The 24,723-nt window shown below is 44.4% G+C and overlaps 1 pseudogene; it reads left to right on the top strand.

Moving 5' to 3' along the window:
* The window catches only part of LOC118590741, a 74,448-nt pseudogene extending 57,574 nt beyond the window's left edge, over nt 1–16,874 (top strand).
* The last annotated feature ends 7,849 nt before the right edge of the window (nt 16,875–24,723 follow it).

The following is a 24,723-nucleotide window of genomic DNA, read 5'->3' as shown; positions in this document are numbered from 1 at the left end:
TCCAGTGCTTCTGTAAGACACAGAGACTAGAGAGATCCAAGTGCTTCTGTATAGACACAGAGACTAGAGAGATTCCAGCTGCTTCTGTAGTAGACACAGCGACTAGAGAGATCCAGTGCTTCTGTATAGACACAGAGACTAGAGAGATCCAGTGCTTCTGTACAGACACAGAGACTAGAGATCCAGTGTTTTCTGTACAGACACAGAGACTAGAGGTAATCCAGTGCTTCTATACAGACACAGAGACTAGAGGTATCCAGTGCTTCTGTACGGACACAGAGACTAGAGTTATCCAGTGCTTCTGTATGGACACAGAAGACTAGAGAGATCCAGCGCTTCTGTATAGACACAGAGACTAGAGAGATCCAGTGCTTCTGTATAGACACAGAGACTAGAGAGATCCAGTGCTTCTGTACAGACACAGAGACTAGAGAGATCCAGTGCTTCTGTACAGACACAGAGAATAGAGGTATCCAGTGCTTCTGTACAGACACAGAGACTAGAGGTATCCAGTGCTTCTGTACAGACACAGAGACTAGAGATCCAGTGCTTCTGTACGGACACAGAGACTAGAGGATCCAGTGCTTCTGTACAAACACAGAGACTAGGAAGATCCAGTGCTTCTGTATAGACACAGAGACTAGAGAGGTATCCAGTGCTTCTGTACAGACACAGAGACTAGAGATCCAGTGCATCTATACAGACACAGAGACTTGAGATCTAGTGCATCTATAGACACAGAGACTAGAGATCCAGTGCTTTTTACAGACACAGAGACTAGGGAGATACAGTGCTTCTGTATAGACACAGAGACTAGAGAGATCCAGTGCTTCTGTACAGACACAGAGACTAGAGATCCAGTGTTTCTGTACAGACACAGAGACTAGAGGTATCCAGTGCTTCTATATAGACACAGAGACTGGAGGTATCCAGTGCTTCTGTACAGACACAGAGACTAGAGGTATCCAGTGCTTCTGTACAGACACAGAGACTAGAGGTATCCAGTGCTTCTGTATGGACACAGAGACTAGAGAGATCCAGCGCTTCTGTATAGACACAGAGACTAGAGAGATCCAGTGCTTCTGTACAGACACAGAGACTAAAGAGGTATCCATTGCTTCTGTACAGACACAGAGACTAGAGATCCAGTGCATCTATACAGACACAGAGACTAGAGAGATCCAGTGCTTCTGTATAGACACAGAGACTAGAGAGATCCAGTACTTCTGTATACACACAGAGACTAGAGAGATCCAGTGCTTCTGTACAGACACAGAGACTAAAGAGGTATCCAGTGCTTCTGTACAGACACAGAGACTAGAGAGATCCAGTGCTTCTGTATAGACACAGAGACTAGAGAGATCCAGTACTTCTGTATAGACACAGAGACTAGAGAGATCCAGTGCTTCTGTACAGACACAGAGACTAGAGATCCAGTGTTTCTGTACAGACACAGAGACTAGAGGTATCCAGTGCTTCTATACAGACACAGAGACTAGAGGTATCCAGTGCTTCTGTACAGACACAGAGACTAGAGGTATCCAGTGCTTCTGTACAGACACAGAGACTAGAGGTATCCAGTGCTTCTGTATGGACACAGAGACTAGAGAGATCCAGCGCTTCTGTATAGACACAGAGACTAGAGAGATCCAGTGCTTCTGTACAGACACAGAGACTAAAGAGGTATCCATTGCTTCTGTACAGACACAGAGACTAGAGATCCAGTGCATCTATACAGACACAGAGACTTGAGATCCAGTGCATCTATAGACACAGAGACTAGAGATCCAGTGCTTTTTACAGACACAGAGACTAGAGATCCAGTGTTTCTGTACAGACACAGAGACTAGAGGTATCCAGTGCTTCTGTACAGACACAGAGACCAGAGATCCAGTGCATCTATACAGACACAGAGACTAGAGAGATCCAGTGCTTCTGTATAGACACAGAGACTAGAGAGATCCAGTGCTTCTGTATAGACACAGAGACTAGAGAGATCCAGTGCTTCTGTATAGACACAGAGACTAGAGAGGTATCCAGTGCTTCTGTACAGACACAGAGACTAGAGAGGTATCCAGTGCTTCTGTACAGACACAGAGACTAGAGAGATCAAGTGCTTCTGTACAGACACAGAGACTAGAGAGATCCAGTGCTTCTGTATAGACACAGAGACTAGAGAGATCCAGTGCTTCTGTATAGACACAGAGACTAGAGAGATCCAGTGCTTCTGTACAGACACAGAGACTAGAGATCCAGTGCTTCTGTACAGACACAGAGACTAGAGGTATCCAGTGCTTCTGTACAGACACAGAGACTAGAGATCCAGTGCTTTTTACAGACACAGAGACTAGGGAGATACAGTGCTTCTGTACAGACACAGAGACTAGAGGTATCCAGTGCTTCTATACAGACACAGAGACTAGAGGTATCCAGTGCTTCTGTACAGACACAGAGACTAGAGGTATCCAGTGCTTCTGTATAGACACAGAGACTAGAGAGATAAAGTGCTTCTTTATAGACACAGAGACTAGAGAGATCCAGTGCTTCTGTACAGACACAGAGACTAGAGATCCAGTGTTTCTGTACAGACACAGAGACTAGAGGTATCCAGTGCTTCTATACAGACACAGAGACTAGAGGTATCCAGTGCTTCTGTGCAGACACAGAGACTAGAGGTATCCAGTGCTTCTGTACAGACACAGAGACTAGAGGTATCCAGTGCTTCTGTATGGACACAGAGACTAGAGAGATCCAGCGCTTCTGTATAGACACAGAGACTAGAGAGATCCAGTGCTTCTGTACAGACACAGAGACTAAAGAGGTATCCATTGCTTCTGTACAGACACAGAGACTAGAGATCCAGTGCATCTATACAGAAACAGAGACTAGAGATCCAGTGCATCTAAACAGACACAGAGACTTGAGATCCAGTGCATCTATAGACACAGAGACTAGAGATCCAGTGCTTTTTACAGACACAGAGACTAGCGAGATACAGTGCTTCTGCATAGACACAGAGACTAGAGAGATCCAGTGCTTCTGTACAGACACAGAGACTAAAGAGGTATCCAGTGCTTCTGTACAGACACAGAGACTAGAGATCCAGTGCATCTATACAGACACAGAGACTTGAGATCCAGTGCATCTATAGACACAGAGACTAGAGAGGTATCCAGTGCTTCTGTACAGACACAGAGACTAGAGAGGTATCCAGTGCTTCTGTACAGACACAGAGACTAGAGAGGTATCCAGTGCTTCTGTACAGACACAGAGACTAGAGAGATCCAGTGCTTCTGTATAGACACAGAGACTAGAGAGATCCAGTGCTTCTGTATAGACACAGAGACTAGAGAGATCCAGTGCTTCTGTACAGACACAGAGACTAAAGAGGTATCCATTGCTTCTGTACAGACACAGAGACTAGAGGTATCCAGTGCTTCTGTACAGACACAGAGACAAGAGATCCAGTGCTTCTGTACAGACACAGAGACTAGAGATCCAGTGCATCTATACAGACACAGAGACTAGAGATCCAGTGCTTGTGTTCAGACAGAGACTAAGAGATCCAGTGCATCTATACAGACACAGAGACTAAAGAGATCCAGTGCTTCTGTACAGACACAGAGACTAGAGATCCAGTGCATATATAGACACAGAGACTAGAGATCCAGTGCTTTTTACAGACACAGAGACTAGGGAGATACAGTGCTTCTGTACAGACACAGAGACTACAGGTATCCAGTGCTTCTATACAGACACAGAGACTAGAGGTATCCAGTGCTTCTGTACAGACACAGAGACTAGAGGTATCCAGTGCTTCTGTATAGACACAGAGACTAGAGAGATCCAGTGCTTCTTTATAGACACAGAGACTAGAGAGATCCAGTGCTTCTGTACAGACACAGAGACTAGAGATCCAGTGTTTCTGTACAGACACAGAGACTAGAGGTATCCAGTGCTTCTATACAGACACAGGGACTAGAGGTATCCAGTGCTTCTGTGCAGACACAGAGACTAGAGGTATCCAGTGCTTCTGTACAGACACAGAGACTAGAGGTATCCAGTGCTTCTGTATGGACACAGAGACTAGAGAGATCCAGCGCTTCTGTATAGACACAGAGACTAGAGAGATCCAGTGCTTCTGTACAGACACAGAGACTAAAGAGGTATCCATTGCTTCTGTACAGACACAGAGACTAGAGATCCAGTGCATCTATACAGAAACAGAGACTAGAGATCCAGTGCATCTAAACAGACACAGAGACTTGAGATCCAGTGCATCTATAGACACAGAGACTAGAGATCCAGTGCTTTTTACAGACACAGAGACTAGCGAGATACAGTGCTTCTGCATAGACACAGAGACTAGAGAGATCCAGTGCTTCTGTACAGACACAGAGACTAAAGAGGTATCCAGTGCTTCTGTACAGACACAGAGACTAGAGATCCAGTGCATCTATACAGACACAGAGACTTGAGATCCAGTGCATCTATAGACACAGAGACTAGAGAGGTATCCAGTGCTTCTGTACAGACACAGAGACTAGAGAGGTATCCAGTGCTTCTGTACAGACACAGAGACTAGAGAGGTATCCAGTGCTTCTGTACAGACACAGAGACTAGAGAGATCCAGTGCTTCTGTATAGACACAGAGACTAGAGAGATCCAGTGCTTCTGTATAGACACAGAGACTAGAGAGATCCAGTGCTTCTGTACAGACACAGAGACTAAAGAGGTATCCATTGCTTCTGTACAGACACAGAGACTAGAGGTATCCAGTGCTTCTGTACAGACACAGAGACAAGAGATCCAGTGCTTCTGTACAGACACAGAGACTAGAGATCCAGTGCATCTATACAGACACAGAGACTAGAGATCCAGTGCTTCTGTTCAGACAGAGACTAAGAGATCCAGTGCATCTATACAGACACAGAGACTAAAGAGATCCGGTGCTTCTGTACAGACACAGAGACTAGAGATCCAGTGCATATATAGACACAGAGACTAGAGATCCAGTGCTTTTTACAGACACAGAGACTAGGGAGATACAGTGCTTCTGTACAGACACAGAGACTACAGGTATCCAGTGCTTCTATACAGACACAGAGACTAGAGGTATCCAGTGCTTCTGTACAGACACAGAGACTAGAGGTATCCAGTGCTTCTGTATAGACACAGAGACTAGAGAGATCCAGTGCTTCTTTATAGACACAGAGACTAGAGAGATCCAGTGCTTCTGTACAGACACAGAGACTAGAGATCCAGTGTTTCTGTACAGACACAGAGACTAGAGGTATCCAGTGCTTCTATACAGACACAGAGACTAGAGGTATCCAGTGCTTCTGTACAGACACAGAGACTAGAGGTATCCAGTGCTTCTGTACAGACACAGAGACTAGAGGTATCCAGTGCTTCTGTATGGACACAGAGACTAGAGAGATCCAGCGCTTCTGTATAGACACAGAGACTAGAGAGATCCAGTGCTTCTGTACAGACACAGAGACTAAAGAGGTATCCATTGCTTCTGTACAGACACAGAGACTAGAGATCCAGTGCATCTATACAGACACAGAGACTTGAGATCCAGTGCATCTAAACAGACACAGAGACTTGAGATCCAGTGCATCTATAGACACAGAGACTAGAGATCCAGTGCTTTTTACAGACACAGAGACTAGGGAGATACAGTGCTTCTGTATAGACACAGAGACTAGAGAGATCCAGTGCTTCTGTACAGACACAGAGACTAAAGAGGTATCCAGTGCTTCTGTACAGACACAGAGACTAGAGATCCAGTGCATCTATACAGACACAGAGACTTGAGATCCAGTGCATCTATAGACACAGAGACTAGAGAGGTATCCAGTGCTTCTGTACAGACACAGAGACTAGAGAGATCCAGTGCTTCTGTATAGACACAGAGACTAGAGAGATCCAGTGCTTCTGTATAGACACAGAGACTAGAGAGATCCAGTGCTTCTGTATAGACACAGAGACTAGAGAGATCCAGTGCTTCTGTACAGACACAGAGACTAGAGATCCAGTGTTTCTGTACAGACACAGAGACTAGAGGTATCCAGTGCTTCTATACAGACACAGAGACTAGAGGTATCCAGTGCTTCTGTACGGACACAGAGACTAGAGTTATCCAGTGCTTCTGTATGGACACAGAGACTAGAGAGATCCAGCGCTTCTGTATAGACACAGAGACTAGAGAGATCCAGTGCTTCTGTATAGACACAGAGACTAGAGAGATCCAGTGCTTCTGTACAGACACAGAGACTAGAGAGATCCAGTGCTTCTGTACAGACACAGAGAATAGAGGTATCCAGTGCTTCTGTACAGACACAGAGACTAGAGGTATCCAGTGCTTCTGTACAGACACAGAGACTAGAGATCCAGTGCTTCTGTACGGACACAGAGACTAGAGATCCAGTGCTTCTGTACAAACACAGAGACTAGGAAGATCCAGTGCTTCTGTATAGACACAGAGACTAGAGAGGTATCCAGTGCTTCTGTACAGACACAGAGACTAGAGATCCAGTGCATCTATACAGACACAGAGACTTGAGATCTAGTGCATCTATAGACACAGAGACTAGAGATCCAGTGCTTTTTACAGACACAGAGACTAGGGAGATACAGTGCTTCTGTATAGACACAGAGACTAGAGAGATCCAGTGCTTCTGTACAGACACAGAGACTAGAGATCCAGTGTTTCTGTACAGACACAGAGACTAGAGGTATCCAGTGCTTCTATATAGACACAGAGACTAAAGAGATCCAGTGCTTCTGTACAGACACAGAGACTAGAGGTATCCAGTGCTTCTGTACAGACACAGAGACTAGAGGTATCCAGTGCTTCTGTATGGACACAGAGACTAGAGAGATCCAGCGCTTCTGTATAGACACAGAGACTAGAGAGATCCAGTGCTTCTGTACAGACACAGAGACTAAAGAGGTATCCATTGCTTCTGTACAGACACAGAGACTAGAGATCCAGTGCATCTATACAGACACAGAGACTTGAGATCCAGTGCATCTATAGACACAGAGACTAGAGATCCAGTGCTTTTTACAGACACAGAGACTAGAGATCCCGTGTTTCTGTACAGACACAGAGACTAGAGGTATCCAGTGCTTCTGTACAGACACAGAGACTAGAGATCCAGTGCATCTATACAGACACAGAGACTAGAGAGATCCAGTGCTTCTGTATAGACACAGAGACTAGAGAGATCCAGTGCTTCTGTATAGACACAGAGACTAGAGAGATCCAGTGCTTCTGTATAGACACAGAGACTAGAGAGGTATCCAGTGCTTCTGTACAGACACAGAGACTAGAGAGGTATCCAGTGCTTCTGTACAGACACAGAGACTAGAGAGGTATCCAGTGCTTCTGTACAGACACAGAGACTAGAGAGATCCAGTGCTTCTGTATAGACACAGAGACTAGAGAGATCCAGTGCTTCTGTATAGACACAGAGACTAGAGAGATCCAGTGCTTCTGTACAGACACAGAGACTAAAGAGGTATCCAGTGCTTCTGTACAGACACAGAGACTAGAGGTATCCAGTGCTTCTGTACAGACACAGAGACTAGAGATCCAGTGCTTCTGTACAGACACAGAGACTAGAGATCCAGTGCATCTATACAGACACAGAGACTAGAGATCCAGTGCTTGTGTTCAGACAGAGACTAAGAGATCCAGTGCATCTATACAGACACAGAGACTAAAGAGATCCAGTGCTTCTGTACAGACACAGAGACTAGAGATCCAGTGCATCTATACAGACACAGAGACTTGAGATCCAGTGCATCTATAGACACAGAGACTAGAGATCCAGTGCTTTTTACAGACACAGAGACTAGGGAGATACAGTGCTTCTGTATAGACACAGAGACTAGAGAGATCCAGTGCTTCTGTACAGACACAGAGACTAAAGAGGTATCCAGTGCTTCTGTACAGACACAGAGACTAGAGAGATCCAGTGCTTCTGTATAGACACAGAGACTAGAGAGATCCAGTGCTTCTGTATAGACACAGAGACTAGAGAGATCCAGTGCTTCTGTATAGACACAGAGACTAGAGAGATCCAGTGCTTCTGTACAGACACAGAGACTAGAGATCCAGTGTTTCTGTACAGACACAGAGACTAGAGGTATCCAGTGCTTCTATACAGACACAGAGACTAGAGGTATCCAGTGCTTCTGTACAGACACAGAGACTAGAGTTATCCAGTGCTTCTGTATGGACACAGAGACTAGAGAGATCCAGCGCTTCTGTATAGACACAGAGACTAGAGAGATCCAGTGCTTCTGTATAGACACAGAGACTAGAGAGATCCAGTGCTTCTGTACAGACACAGAGACTAGAGATCCAGTGTTTCTGTACAGACACAGAGAATAGAGGTATCCAGTGCTTCTGTACAGACACAGAGACTAGAGGTATCCAGTGCTTCTGTACAGACACAGAGACTAGAGATCCAGTGCTTCTGTACGGACACAGAGACTAGAGATCCAGTGCTTCTGTACAGACACAGAGACTAGGGAGATCCAGTGCTTCTGTATAGACACAAAGACTAGAGAGGTATCCAGTGCTTCTGTACAGACACAGAGACTGTAAAACACTACAGAACAAGTAGAGATATTGACCAAGGCCACATAAGCTGAGACCCACATCATAGAGAGAAACAACTTCCACATGTGCAAGGTGACATGCATGCACCCACTTACATATGTGAACATATGCACCCAAAATAAATAAATAAATTTAATTTAAATTTAAAAAATTAACTGAAATAGAAAAATGTATCATGTATTTGACTGGATAACTCAGTATCATAAAAATGTCCATTGTTTCCAGAATAACCCACTGCAGTTCCAAGAAGAATCCCAAAGGCCTGGTGCATAACTCAGTAGAAGAGTGCTCAGCTACCACATGCAAGTTCCAGGGTTACACGTGCGTGCGTGTGTGTGTGTGTGTGTGTGTGTGTGTGTGTGTGTGTGTGTGCGCGCATGCGCGCGCAGCTACACTCACCTGTGTGGGTACATGAAAAGGCCAGAGGTTGACATTGGGATGTCTTTCATTGGTCACTTTTCCATCTTCTTTTTTGGAGACAAGGTCTCTTGCTGAACCTGAAATGTGTGGCTTCCTAGACAGACTGGCTAGTGAGCCTCCCGATCCTGCCCATCTCTGTCTCCAGTTCTGGGGTTATGACACACACTGCAGCAGACTTTCTTTTGGGCCACCAACCAGCTCCCAAATCATGATGTGGATACTTATTATTAGTTATGAATGCTCGGTCTTAATCTTATGCTTGTCCTTCTAGCTCTTATAACTTAATTTAACCTGTTTCTCTTCATCTACATTTTGCCTCGGACTTTTTACCTTTCTTTCCTTCTGCATATCTTACCCCATGTCTGGCTGGCTGGTGGCTGCCTGGCTGGCTCCAGACCTCTCCATCGTTCACCTGGTTCTTCTCTCTGCCCGCCAGCCCCGCCTATCCCTCTACTGCCTACTATTGGCTGTTCAGCTTTTGATTAGACCAATCAGGAGTCTTAGGCAGTCAAGGCAGCACATCTTTTCATCATTAAACAAGTGAAGCATAAACAACTGTAACACAGTTTTACACAGTTCAAGTAATATTTCACAACATAAACAAATGTAACACATCTTTATGTAGTTAAAGCAATATTTCACAACAACACACTTTTAAACATGCCTGGCTTTTACATGGATATTGGGGATCAGAACTCACGTCCTCAGGTACTAGTAAGTACCATTGAGCCATCTCCCCAGCCCAGTTATGTATTTATCTTTTAGGTGTGGTGCTGTGGTCCCACCACAGCCTGGGTTCAGGTCCTGAGATGGGGAAGGGGCGTTGGTCCAAAGAAATGAACTGTCCGACCACCAGAGGAGTTTCACACAAGTGGCCGGCCCCAAATAGCTCCAGCTGTCTTTATTTACACATTAAAAACAAGCATATTTTTCCATACTAACAAACAAATTTTTCCCATCCTCCAACATTAACCTCTGGCAAAACCAAATATGTCAAATACGTTTCCCCCCCAACTTTTACATCAAAACATTTTTTAAACAACACTTATCATTTTGCTAGCTTGGCCAAATATCAAGCCAGGTACATCTTGTCTTTACAAAACTAAAAGGTGATAAACAGGCACACCTTTTCAAGAACAACAATATTGTTCAAAACTTAAAGCAGCCGGTCGGTGGTGGTGCATGCCTTCAATCCCAGCACTGAGGAGGCAGAGGCAGGCGGATCTCTGTGAGTTCGAGGCCAGCCTGGTCTACAGAATGAGTTCCAGGAAAGGCACAAAGCTACACAGAGAAACCCTGTCTTGAAAAACCAAACCAAAACAAAACAAAACAAAACAAAAACTTAAAGCCTGTTTACATAAATAGGGGTGGTCTGCCTCTGATTCTGTCAGCCCTGAGTCAGGACAGTTCCTGGGGTCTGAAGTGACAGCTGGCATCCCCCAGGCAAGAAACCTGAAATCAGCTCCCAAAGAATTTTAGGGGAAAGTATTTAAGAAAAAAATGGGGTTTCCAGGAATGACCACATCTGTCCCATGTGTGATTGACAAAGTGACACTAAGAACCACCAAGAGAGACGTGGATGCTATGAGAGAGAAGAGAGAGCATGCAGGCTGTGGGTCCCAGCAGTATTCTGCACTGTCCGGAAGTCCACTGGTCCTTGCCGAGTGAGACTGTCCCCGGGGGCTTTGCTTCGTCTAGACACCCATTGAACAAGCCCTCATATGTTTATCCGAAACTAGGCTGCACAGCTCCCAACAGTGTGGCACAACATGCTTGCAACCCCAGCATTCCAGAAACAGAAGCAGGAGGATCGAAGTTGGAGGTCAGTGGGGGCTACACAGTAAGACCCTGTCTCAAAAACAAACAAACAAAAATAAAACAAAACAAACAAACAAATAAAAAAAAAACTAGAAAAGGTAGTTAAGCATTTTCCTGTCATGCATAAAACCCTGGGTTCCACCCGCAGTGCCCTCGCATGCCCCTCTTTCAGCCACCCTCATGTGGAATCCCAATGTGGATTTTTCCACAATCCTCATGTGGAAAGTGAGGAATCTCAATAGATTGTTAAATGTTTTATTTATTGTTCGTTTGTTTGTTGAGACATGGTCTCACATACACACAAAGTAGCTCATGATGGTCTGGAACTCATTGTATAGCTTTATCTCTTGATCCTCCTGCCTCTACCTTCTTGGCATTAAGATCACAGGTATGCACCACCACACTAAGCCCCCAATAAACTTCAAAGAATGGAAATCTCATATCTGATTCTGGGCTGAGGAGATATCTCAGTCAGTAAAGTACCTGTCACTCAAGCCCAAGGACATGGGTTCAGATCTCCAGAACCAATGTAAAGAGCTATGTATGGTAATGCACGCTATGTATACACATCTATGTGTGTGCATGCGCATACACACACACACACACACACACACACCACACAAATAGATGGGGGGGGGAGTAGAGAGCTATAGGTCAAAGGGCACAGAATGCAGTTTAGATGCTAAAGTTGGGCACAGAGGTGCATGGCTATAATCCCAGTATTCATGAGGCTAAGCAGATAGGTCGTGAGTTTGAGACCAGCCTGGCTTTGCTTGTACAGCAAGTTCCAGGCCAAACCGCACTGCATAGCCTGTCCTTGTCTCATAAAGAAAACGGAAGTCCTCGAGGTCTAATGGTGACCTAGCTGACTCGACTGATTATACTTGAAATCTGCTATGGTCCTGAGCATCCCCCCACACAAGCCACCTATGTGAGGTGATGCCACATTGAGTCTGATTGTGGTAATCCCTCCAGGATGGGTACATATATCAAAACACCACGTTATACACCCTAGGGAGATACAATTTTCATTCGTTGGCTACATTTCAACAAAGGTGAAAAAAAACCTTGGTGTAGAAATGCAGAGTGCTAAGTCTGTGAAGATTAACCCGAGAGAACTTGTTTGTCCGGTAGTGTTGGCACAGGCTGGTGAATCACCAACAGAGTAGAAGATATGAGTGCACACACACTGCGTCCTGAAGGCCAAGGTGTGTGCTTAGGTCCCCAGGCCCGTCTCCTTCCTCTTTCTCAGCGTGTTCCAGCTCCCATGAAGTGAATGGCTGTCTTCTGCCAAATGTCATGATGTTCTGCCCAAGCACCTGGGGCCAAGTGACCTCGGACTAGAATCTGAGCTAAAAACAAATAATTTCCTCCTTTCTTGGGGGGCATTTTGGTTACAGCTTTGCAGAAGTAGGCAATACACTCACAGCTCTAGAGGCTGGACATCCGAGATCAGGGTGTGGCCAGAACTGGTTTCTCAGGAGACCTCTGCCTGGCTTGCAGATGCCCACATCTCCCTGTGTCCTTTCTAAGTGTGTGCCCCTGGGCTCTCTCCGTACGTACTGATTTTCTTACAAAGACACTGTTCCAATTAGAGTCCATCTGATGGCATCATTTCAATATCATCTCCCATTGTAGGCCCTGTCTCCAAATGCAGTCACACTTTGGACTGTATGGTTTTAGTCACAAATTTGGAGGGATATCAGTCCATAACGCTATACCCTCTGTGTCCCCCCACTTTCTTCTCATGTGCTAAACACACTTACCCCATCCCAACTGGTCCAAAGTCTTAACTTTCCCAGAACCACTCCAAGACCTAAGGCAGCACACTATCACATCCGTCAGGTGTGGGTAGACCCAGGGAGAAAGAAATCCCTTCTCTAGCTGTGAACCTGCAAAACCAGGTTTGTTAGGCATGTTACAAAAGACCATGAGGCAGGCAAGGGGCAGACATTCCCATTCCAAAAGAGGGAGCTCAGAATAAAGAGAGAAATGGGGCTTTGCACTGGAGCAGAAGCCTCACCTTTGGGGCCCACTAAGTGGCAGGGTAGAGTACCCCTTTGCCTGTGGTAGCATCGACCTGGAAGCCTGCAGGTGTTTGTCTTTGGTTTGTATATTTTTAATCACATATATATATATATATATATATATATATATATATATTAATTAATTAATTAATTATATATCATGGAGAGAGCTATTGGACAAAGAGTTCCTAATAGTCTTGGAACCTGTGTGTTGCTAAGGATTAGGCTTGTGTATGCTAAGAGGTGAAAGGTCAGCTTGGCCAGAGTAGTGCCAGGGTTGGACTCACAGCCCTTTCTTCACCTCTAGCTTCAAAAGAAACAATTCTTTATTATGAAAGGATCAACTAGCCAGGGCTGGAATGTAGCTGAGCGGTGGGGTGCTAAGCTCCTAGGTTTGATCCTCAGCACCACAATTAAAGAAATAAAATTTAAAATTACTCTACATTTGGAAGGAAAACAGAGCTTGACTTTTAACTCAGGCTCTGCACAGCAACAGCTTCCAGACGCACCAATTGCTCTAAGCACATAAACCAAACCACAAAAATCAAATGATGAAATAATTAGTTTTTAAAAAGTTCTTCTAACCTTGAAGTTTTAAATAGGATCATTAGTTTAACACCAAAATCAATTTTTTTGCAAAAAAATAGATTTTTTGTTTATTAAAATTATAGATTTGGAGGATCCTACAAACACAGCATATATGAACTCAGAAAGTACTTGAGTCAAAGTTAAATAGCGTAATATATATATGTATATATATGTGTATATATACATATATATATTTCAGTTCACATAAAGAGTTGCCAACAATTGAAAATAAAAGTGAAAATTAAAAAGTAATAAAAGACATGAATAGACAATACAAACAGCCCCTCAATCCTTGCAATAGGTCAATCTCATTAAAATTTTAAAAATTCAACTGAAAAATGGGACATTGCATTCTAGACAGATTGGTGGTGCACATCTACACACACACACACACACACCACACCCTGCCCCAACTTTGGTTTTTTATGTCATGGTTTCTCTGTGTAACAATTCTAGCTGTCCTGGAACTCACTCTGTAGACCAGGCTGGCCTCAAACTCTCAGAGATCTGCCTGTCTCTGCCTCCCAAGTGTTGGCAGTGGTGCACATCTTTAATCCAAGCACTCAGATGGTGGGGCAGAAAAACTGCAGAGAATTAGGGACTAGCCTGGGCTACAGAGTAAGACCCTGTCACAGAAACAGCAAAAATAAATAAATGAATAATCAACAATGTGTCTGCTTCTAGTACCTGTGGTGGCTTAATGAGAATGGCCCCATAGCCTCATATAGTTGAATGTTTAATCAGCAGAGAGTGGCACTATTTGAGAAGGACTAGGGGGTGTGGCCTTTGTTGGAGAAAGTGTGTCACTGGGGGTAGGCTTAGAGGTTTCACAAAGCTCAAACCAGGTCCATCATCTCTCTCTCTTCCTGATGTCTGTAGCTCATGACATAGAACTCTCAGCTACTTCCAGCACCATGTCTGCCTGTGTGTTGCCATGCTCCTCACCATGATGATAATGAACTAAGCTGCTAAAACTGTAAGCAAGCCCCAATTAAATTCTATAAGAAGAATGAGGGTGTCCCCCCCCCAACACACACAGTAGCCTGGGAAGATGAGAATAACCTAGTCTGTTACCCAGTCAGTTAGAGCAAGGACAGGGCATACAATCCACTCCCAAGCATTTATAGCAACACAGGCACATGAACACAGACACCACAGAAGAACAGATTCAAATAAACACAGGAAAAAATGAGAACAGTGCATATAGGAGGTACGTGTAGTACCTTTTGGAGGTTGAAATGTAAGGGACATTAACTTTTCATCTTATTTATATAACAGATTGTTTAGTGGCTTGAAAACATTACTCTGCCTGGGCAAGGTGGCACACATCTTTAATCCCAGCATCTAATCTAAGAGTTTGAGACTAGCCTGGTCAACACAATGAGTTCCAAGCCAGCCAGGAATACATAGTTACACCCTGCCTCAAAAAAGTATTTATGTATGTACTGTGTGTATGTGATCTGTCTGTCTGTCTCTCTGTGTGTGCCTGTGTGTGTGTGTGTGTGTGTGTGCATGCATACTCTCACATTTATGCATAGGTCAGAGGATAACACAATATGCATAGGTCTTTCCTACCACGTGGGCCCCAGAGATTAAACTTAGCTTTTCAAATTTGGTGGCTGAGCCATCTCTCCAGATAGAATGTCTGATGTTTAATATAATATGCACATATTATTTCTGCCATGGGAATATTCCCAAGATTAGAAATGTAAATGACAATGTCCTTATTTCCCATTTGTTTGAGAGGCAGGTTGGGTGCAGCTAGGCAATAGAACACTTACTTACATGAGAGTGTGCTCATCCCCATCATCACAATGGGGCGGAGGGGGCACAAAATTTTAAATGAGAGGAACTAGTAACATCTTTAAAGTAAGTATTAGAACCATCCAGAAGAGTCTATGAGGAGCACAGTGAAGCCAGCTGCCTGGGGTCAGATAGAGCAGATTCACCACTGCAGGCATTGAGTTACAAGCACAAACCAAATGTAGCTGGGACAAAGCCAAGGAAGGTGACAGATGGCAAGCAAGATGGAGTGAATTTATGTTAATTAATTAATTCATTCATTTGTTTGTTTGTTTATTGCTGTTTTTGTTGTTTCTTTTTTGAGACAGGATCTCTCTATGTAGCCCTGGCTGTCCTGGAGTACACTGTGTGGACCAGGCTGTCTTGGAACTCACAGAGATCCTCCTGCCTCTGCCTCCAGAGCACTGGGATTAAAGGTAGGCCACCATGTGCCTGGCCTATTGCCTGTTGTTTGTTGTTGTTGTTGTTTGTTGTTGACAAGGTCTTATGCAGCCCAGCCTGGCCCCAAGCTCATCATCTTCCTGCTTCAGCCTCCCCAGCACTGGGATGAGAGGCGTGACGCCAAAACTAAGGAAGGCAGATCAGTAAGTCAAAAGTTCTTCTCAGCAGAAACCATGACAGCAAAGGGTCGTAAAGGGATAAGGAGGGGAGAGGAGCAGAGAGGAGGCTGCAGTTAGTGTCACACACAGGAAGGGGACATCTCAAGTGCTCTCATCAGGGAAGGGCTCAAATGTTTGAGGCGATGATGAGTTGGATGGCTTGACTTGGTCCTTCCACATCAGATTCAAGTCATAGCAGCGCGTTGTGCCTCATTAATATACACAGCTATAATTTGTCACTATCTAATATGTGGATTTAAAGATGCCAATCTAAGAAAGATTCACACCTCGCCTTTCAGGAATAGCATGTTCTCTGTTGTAACACGGGTTCTCTTGTAAGTCAGGACGAAATGATACTTAAGGCAGAGACTCTAAAATGATTTTCCCACAAAATTATACAGTGGCAATAAATACTAGACTTGGTGGCACAGGACTGTAATCCCAACACTCATAAGGTAGAGTCAGAGGATTGGGAGTTCAAGGACAGCCTTGGATACATGAGACTCTGGCTTTCCCAGAGGTGGAATCTCCAGTGCAATCCAAGATTCAGCCTCACCTGGAATCTGCTGCTGTGGTTGAGCGAGGCATTGCTGCTGGAGGTGTAATGAACATCAGCACTACTGTACACGAGGTGCTGAAGACCACCCTCATCCACAATGGCTGAGCAGTGGAATGTGTGAACTGTCAATGCTGTAGACAAGCTCCAGGCCCATCTTTGTGTGTTTCATCCGATTGTGATGAGCCTAGGTCTATCAAGTCGGTGAAGGCACCTTACACTGAGCACCCAGGATCAACCTAATTAAGTCTGATGACAACAAGAAACTGGGAGAAAGGGAAGGTCTCTGTAAAATTGGTCAAGAGGGGAAAACAACCAGTAACGTAGTTGTTTGCAGGTGTGTGGTGGCTAAGGACTATGGCCAAGACTCTTAGGCCAAGAATGTCATTGAGAGCACTTCAAACGCACTTCAAACACAATAAATGAATGAACAGAAGGTTTGGCTCCTTCAAAAACCAAACAAAAGGAGTTGAGGAGGTGGCTCAGTTGACAACTGGCTTGCCACACAAGCATGAAGACCTGGGTTGGATCCTCAAAACCTACACACATCAAAGTTAGGTGTACCCCCATAATCCCTGCATTGGGGAGACAGAGTTTAGCTGAATCAATGAAATCCAGATTCAGTGAGAGACCCTGTCTCAAAAAACAAGGTAAATGGCTTCTGAAGAGCAACACCAGAAGTTGACATCTGGCTTCCACACATATGCACACTCGTGTTCAAACACAACACACAAACACCAGAGTTCCAAGAGCAGGCAGTTCTCTCTCAAAATGCAAACTCATCAGGACATCGCAGGAAGAAAATGAAAGAAAAACCACCCTGTGCTTTAAACAAAGCCCTGAGAAATGCCAAGTTGACATTGGCTGTTCCGGCAACACTTGGAAGAAGGAGGCATGCTGGCGTTAGAGTTCACTGTGATGTTCATAGATGAAACCAGCTGGGGCAAAATGCACTGATATTTAAAACAGTAAGAAGACAGCCGGCTGCGACTGCCTGCAGATGAGCTTAGAACAGTGTTTCTCTGCTCTGGGAGAGCTGCTGGGGAGCTTCTAAACCCACACTTGCGTCCCTGTTCCACCATGGTCTATTAACTCAGAATCTGGAACGAAAATTTTAAGTTCAAGACAGAAACTGCTCAAGCAAAGGGGGAAGAACAGAAACTACAGAAATCAATATGCCAAAGAGCTGGATTCCAGACATGTCTGGCTCAGCCGTGAGCAAATGGGTGAAAAAAAATTCAAGAAAAAAAGAAAACAAAAGCCAGCTAGAATGTCAGGAGTGCGTATCACAAGGTGTAGATATTACTACTTTATAAAAGTCGTATGCCCTGCCCTTCAGGTCTAAAGATGGGCAGAGACTAGGAGCAGCAGCTTCCAACAAACAGAACTCAGCAAATGGACAAGGAAAACAAGAAAAACAACCAGTGTGGGTAACCGTTTCCACTATCAAAACTGCCCCAAATATTGAATTAGCAAGAAATTAATTAAATGAAAACAACTGAGACTAACAATCAAAGTCTTATAATAAAGTCATTTTTGTTGACCTGAAAGGGTTACAAATACATCTGTCCTGGGAAAATGACTGTGTGCTGTTTGTCGTAGCAAGACACCAAACACAGCACTAATCCTGAAAATACAGGAACAGGGGAGAAAATTGTTAAAAATTAGATACCACTCAGGCCTGAAAACTTACCTTAAAAATATCTTCCAGTGTATATGTGTTAAATTTAAAAAGGAAAGAAGGACTGGGAGTAATGTCACATGACTTGTATCCCAGCACTCCAGGGGCAGTGTGGCAGGGGCTCTGAGTTCCAGGTCAGCCAGAGCTACATAGTGAGACCATGTCTCAAAAAGGAAGAGCTACAATATAGTAACAGCATAATAAATAAATTCAAACCTTTGGTAAACAGTGTATGCCTCATCACACACTGAGAAAAGAATGATAAGAGATTTAACAATTCTAACACAAACCAATTCAAGGACCACAGTATAATGTCTATAAAAACAGGATGGCAAAGGGACACAGGGAAGCAAAGTCTAGCAGGCTCTCACTGCAGCAAGATTAGTAGAAAGTCTTCTGCTTGATGGCTGTATTCATAAGTTAGTTACAGATCTGGGGTCAACCCTTCTGTTGGAACGGCTAGGCAAGGGAATGCATACAAAGTAATCTATACTGCTTCATGCAATAGAGGAATCACCAATAAAAGTGATGCTTTACTATTTGTGGGTTTGTGCAGGCTTCAGTCTGTGCAAGGAAATGAGACCCCACACCTGACAATGGTGTAACAGTGCATTTTGTACCATAGGAACAGAGAAACAGAACCAGTAAGCAGGAGAGAGAGAGAGAGAGAGAGAGAGAGAGAGAGAGAGAGAGAGAGAGAGAGAGAGAATCACTATCTGCTCTGTCTGGGCTTAAGCTGAGGGGACTTCCTTATTTGGTTGACTCTGACAGACCGGAAGCTCACATGTTCAGGAAAAGCTGATCTGTTTTAGAATCTACCTACATCCTTGATACTTAGCTTAAGTGACTCTCTTCTAGTTTAGACTAGAGCCTTGTGAGAGCTCATTTAAAATCAACAGCCTCTGCTCATTTCTGCTTAACCACAGCTCTAAATGATGCATTTAAAATATAGTGGGCTGGGGACGTGGCTCAGTGGCAGAGTGTTTGTGTGGCATGTACAAAGCCCCAGGCTGTAGCACTGAAAAGTACTGTCAAAATAACAGTAGTTGTGGTGATAATAGAATTGTTGGCAGCTGTGGAATGGTTATGCAAGCTCATATTCAAATCCACCTCGTGAAGTTAGGAACTATAGAGTGGAGGGCAGAGAAACTAAGATAAGTGCACCACGCTCAACAAAACGCACAGTGGAAATTAGCAGAGTCCGAGGTGGGAGCCAAGATTCTACGTATAGACTTCAACACTGTACTGTAGATCCCGGCACCTCATCAGGAGACCCCCGGAGTGAGGACAGACCCTAGACTGTGACCTCAAATCTGCTACAGAGAGGCTTGCCTGCCCTTCACGGGCCGCAAGAGCGTCAGAGGCACCTCTTCTCTCCCTCCCTGACACTCCCCTCCTTACAGCGCATGCTTCTGTGTGTGCTGGCCATCTCAGTATTAAACTTCTTTTTCTTAGTTAGTTACTAAGATTTTAATTCTCAGGAGATGTCACTGGAGGCTTGCTGGGGCCCTGGTGCTGTGGTATGTGACCTCCAAGGAGCAGCAGCATTGGACAGATAGGAACTTGCATTTTCCTTCCATCTTGGAGGTGTTCTGTGCTGCTTGTGGCCATGGGGTCCCTAGGGGCATGTGGGTCTGAAACAGGGGATGAGCCTTCAGATCAACTAGCCCCAACATTCTGCAGTTCTGAAATTATATTAGCAGCCAGAGGAAAGACAATAATCTGCTCTCCAAGCACTAAGCCCAAACCCAAGGGTGCCCCCTCCCCAGTGGTCACAGCCAAAAATCTTTGAGAGAGAGAGAGAGAGAGAGAGAGAGAGAGAGAGAGAGAGTGTGTGTGTGTGTGTGTGTGTGTGTGTGTGTGTGTAAACATTTGATAAAAAATACACAACATAAACCTCCTGTCTTTGACATTGCTAACAGAATAGTTCAGTGGTGAGCTGAAATGTGGTGATATTTTATTTGTGCTTTAATAAATAAAGCTTGCCTGGAGATCAGGAAAAGGCCAGCCTAGTAAACACAGATGTCAGGCAATGGTAGCACAAGCCTTTAATCCTATCACTTGTGTAGCATGAATATTAAAGGTGCTTATTAATAAAATCAAACCTGAGGCCAGTTATTGGGGTGAATGCTGGGAAATCAGAGAAGCAGAACAAGCCACAGCTACCTCACCCTGCCAGTTCCTCAGCTGATCCTGTTTCCTCAGACTGGAAGCCTCTTAGTCCTCATCCAGAATGAATCTCAGCTGAACTGTGCTGCTCAAAGCTTAAAAACTTAACCAGCCAAATGCTTCTAGTTTCTGGTCTTCATGCCTTATATATCTTTTTGCTTTCTGCCATCACTTCCTGGGATTAAAGGCGTGTGAGTCGCCATGCCTAGCTGTTTCCAGTGTTGCCTTGAACTCAGAGATCCAGGCTAGGATTAAAGGTGTGTGTGCCACTGTTTTCTGGCCTTTATATCTAGTGGCTGTTCTGTTCTCTGACCCCAGATAAGTTTATTAGGGTACCAATACACACTTGGCAGGCAGGGATCTGTCTGGATCTCTGTGAGTTCAAGGCCACACTGGAAACAGAGTCAGGTGTGGTAGCACATGACTTAAATTCCAACACTAGTTAACCATGTAGGTCTGGAGGTCTGCACAGACAGACAGGAAGTGACAGAGCTGGGCAGGAAGAGGAAGTGATGTAGCTGGGCAGAGAGAGCAAATCAGAGGGCAGAACAGCAAGGCATACAGGCATGGGTAGACAGGAAGTAACTCACATTTGGAAGCTGCAGTGTTGGTGAGGTAAGGTTAGCTGTGGCTATTCCTATTCCTCTGATCTCTCAGGCTTTCACCCCTATGTCTGGCTCCATGATTTTTATTTAATAAGATCGTTTAGAAATTCATCTACACAGTGGCAGAAGTGTATTCACAATGAGTACAACCATCCCATCATGGATCTTTAGAACCTTTTCACTTACAAAACTGAAACATTGTGCTCATTAAACACTGACTCTTTCCTTCTCCTCCCTCATCCTCTGGAGACCCTCTTCCATCTCTCTAAATTAGCTGACTTTAGGATCCCCATACATATGGAAGAATACTGACGACATCTATCTTTTTGTGACTAGCACATTTCACTTAGCACAATGGCCTCAGAGTTTTTATGTGCTGTAGCGTATGCCTGGATTTTCCTAACTTTTAAAGCCTTTTAAAAAAGAGAATATTGCTTTTGGATGTTCACAACCCACTGTGTTACCCAGCCATCCAAGGCAGACACTTGGCTTGCCCACCTCCAGGCTGTTGTGAATAGTGTTGCTGTGTGTGTTTACTTGGGATATGTATGGGTCCTCTCCTGGTCCCACTCCTGACTCTCTTGTTAAACACTCACACACCATTCTGTTTTTAGTGTTCTTAGGAAGCAGATGCTGTTTTCCATAGTGCATGAGGGTTTTCTGCATTTTAAAGAACAGAAACCCTTCATACATACACTGTTTTGAAGTGTGTAAAGAGAATGTATAGAGCATGAATGTTTTCACAAGGCACACAAAGGCAGCTGTTCACCACAGCAAGCACCCAAGCAGGCCATTTCCTAAAGGATGAGAGTATCCCCAGACTGACCAGAAGAACATTGTCATAGGTACCTAGTGCTGTGATAAACACCATGACCAAAGGCAACCTGGGGAGAAGAGGGTTTATTTCAGCTTACAACTTTGGGGTCACAATCCACCACTGAGAGAAATCAGGACAGGAACTCAAAGCAGGAACCTGGAGGCAGGAGCTGAAGAAGAGACTATTGACAAATGCTGCTTGCTGGTTTGCTCCTCCTGACTTGCTCAGTTTGCTTTGATATGGAGCCAGTGACACCTGCCCGGAGATAGTAGCCCCCACAATGGTGGGTTCTTCCGCATCCATCACAGACTTAGCTATATGGCAGTCTTGTGAAGGCATTTCCTCAAATTAAGAGTCCCTCTTCTCATCTGACTGTAGCTGTGTCAGGTTGACAAAAAAAAAAAAAATGAACAAAAAATAACCAGGACAAATATATCAAAAGATGGACCTGCGGGTCATCGAAGCGAGTCAGTGTGTACAATCCTGACTGCCTGATCCATCCCCAGGACCCACATGATGGAAGGACAACCCTTAGAAGTTGTCCTCGAACCTCCACATGTGTGCAGTGGCATGCACATTCCCACACCCAGAAACACAAATAATGTAACAAAAGATGGTCTTGATCTAGAAACAAAAGTTTATGACTGTGCAATGCATGCTTGACTTGTTTTAATATTACGGAGAAAATGCATTAGTAAGTCAATAGCTGGACATCATAGCACATACCTGGGACCCCAAAACCTGGAAGGTGGAGGCAGGACAGTCAGAAGTTCAAAGCTATCCTTCACTACATAGTCATCCTTAGCTACATAGCCAGCCTGGGCTACATGAGATCCTGTCTCAAAAAACAAGCAAACAAATACACTACTACTACGCTTATAAATCTGTTCCTGGTTGGCCTATTTTTAAAGCATACTTAGCATCATTTTATGAAGATTCATTTTCCTTAAAAACAGGTGACTAGGGTAGACTGGAGTACCACTCACAGTTTTCAGAGTTCTAAACATACTGAAGTGGGTGTGTTTTATCTCTTATCACTAGAGTGTTTCATGGCTGTACAAAAAGAAAATCAAGAGCTTAACAATTGTACTAGAAGAAATTGGTGTAGTTGGTGGCATGGTGATACGAGGCACGCACCAGCGCTATGTTCTTAGACTTCTTTAAGAAAATACAGGATGGGGACAGTGAAGAGTTGGCTCAGTGGTTAAGAGCCCCTGTTGCTCTTGTAGAGGACAAGGGTTCAGTCCAGGTATGCACATAGTGCACATAATATATATGGAGGCAAAACACACATACGCTTGAAGTCAAATAAACCTGAAGGAAAGAAAATGAAAAATACAGGGTATGGTGTGGAGAGGTGGCTCAGCAGTTGACAGCACATACTTCTGCAGATGACCGAGTTCAGTTCCCATTTCCCAAATCAAGCAGCTCACAACCGCTTGTGACTCCAATTTCAGGGGAATCCGAAACCTTTGGCCCTAGCAGAGTCCTGCACAGACTTCTGTGCACATACTCACCTACAGACCACACAAATGCACACAAATAAAAATAGTAAAAATAAATCGTTTATAAAAGGAAAATATAGAGAAGGAGCCAGTGACATGGATCACTGGGTAAAGGTGCCTGCCACACAAGCCTGTCCACCTGAGCTGGATTCCCAAAACCCACATCAAGGTGGATAGAGAGAACTGACTCCACAAAGCTGCCCTTTGACCTCTGTGTGTATGCTGTGGCACACACTCCCCTATCCCTGCAAACACACACACACACACACACACACACACACACACACACACACACACACACACTAAAAATTTTAAACAGAAAAAGGTAATTATTTTTATGGGATGATTTGAAAACTACAAAAACATTAAATACCTGGATACTTATTGCATTAGTCAGGGTTCTCTTGATGAACACAGCTGATAGAGTGAACGTCTATGACTGGGGCCCAGCGAAGTCAACCACAGCTGTGTCCCCACAGGAAGACTCCAATAGCTACTTAGTCCACAAGGCTGGATGTCTCTGCTGCTCTTCAGTATACACTGGAAGGCTGAAGAAGTGGGCGCTAACAGCAGTGAAGGATTCAGCATCAGGCTAGAAGAACTTGCCAGTGAGAGTGAGAGCAAGCAGGCAAAAAGCAAAAGCTTCCTTCTTCCAGTCCATGGGCTGCTGTGAGATGTGCCCCAGATTTAAAGTGTGCCTTCTGACTTCAAAGGATCTGGATTTAGAGTGGGTCTTCTCTCTCAAATAATCGAACCAAGAAAATTCTTCATGGGTGTGCCTAGTTGCTTGGGTGTTTAATTAATCCCAGATGTATTCAAGCTGATAACACTGTGGAAACAAGAAATATGATAAGACATCCCATGGGTCATTGCAGAATGACACACGGCATGAACCTGATATTGTATAAAGTAGTAGATGTGTACATAAACAATGTCAATGTGCAGAAGACCAGGGAGCAGACTCAGTCAACTTCCATCGGGGCAATGGTACCTCTGTGGGGTGTGGTGGGAGAGAGACTTTACTTCTCACATACTTTTCTATTATTTACCACACTTAGTGAAATAAACTCATATGTTGTCTTGTAACCTTTTTAACAATATAAAGAAGTAAACTATGGCCTGGGTGGGTGTATCACTCCCAACAGTGGGAGTGTGGGCCCAAGGTAACCATGGACTGTTACAGATTGAGAAAGACAGAGAGAAACAGTGGAGGATGGGGATGAAGAGATGGGTGGCGTGTTGACATCACTCTCTAGTCCCTCTCACCTGGCCAAAGAGAGGCAGGTCTCTTGGACAGTGTCTCAGATACTTTTCAATAGCTGTGACAAAGAACGATGGCCAGAGCAACTTCTGAAAATAAAGTGTTTAATGTGTGGCTCACAGTTCCGGAGGGCTAGAATCCATGACCGTCATGGTGAGGAACATGGCAGCAGGCAGGCAGGCAGGCATGGTGCTGGAGCTGGAGCTGAGAGCTCATGCACCTACACACAAATG

The sequence above is a fragment of the Onychomys torridus genome, chromosome 9 (genome assembly GCF_903995425.1).
Source record: "Onychomys torridus chromosome 9, mOncTor1.1, whole genome shotgun sequence".
In the NCBI taxonomy this organism is placed as follows: domain Eukaryota; kingdom Metazoa; phylum Chordata; class Mammalia; order Rodentia; family Cricetidae; genus Onychomys; species Onychomys torridus.
Note: the sequence above shows the minus strand (reverse complement) of the source record. Positions and strands in the feature narration are given on the sequence as shown.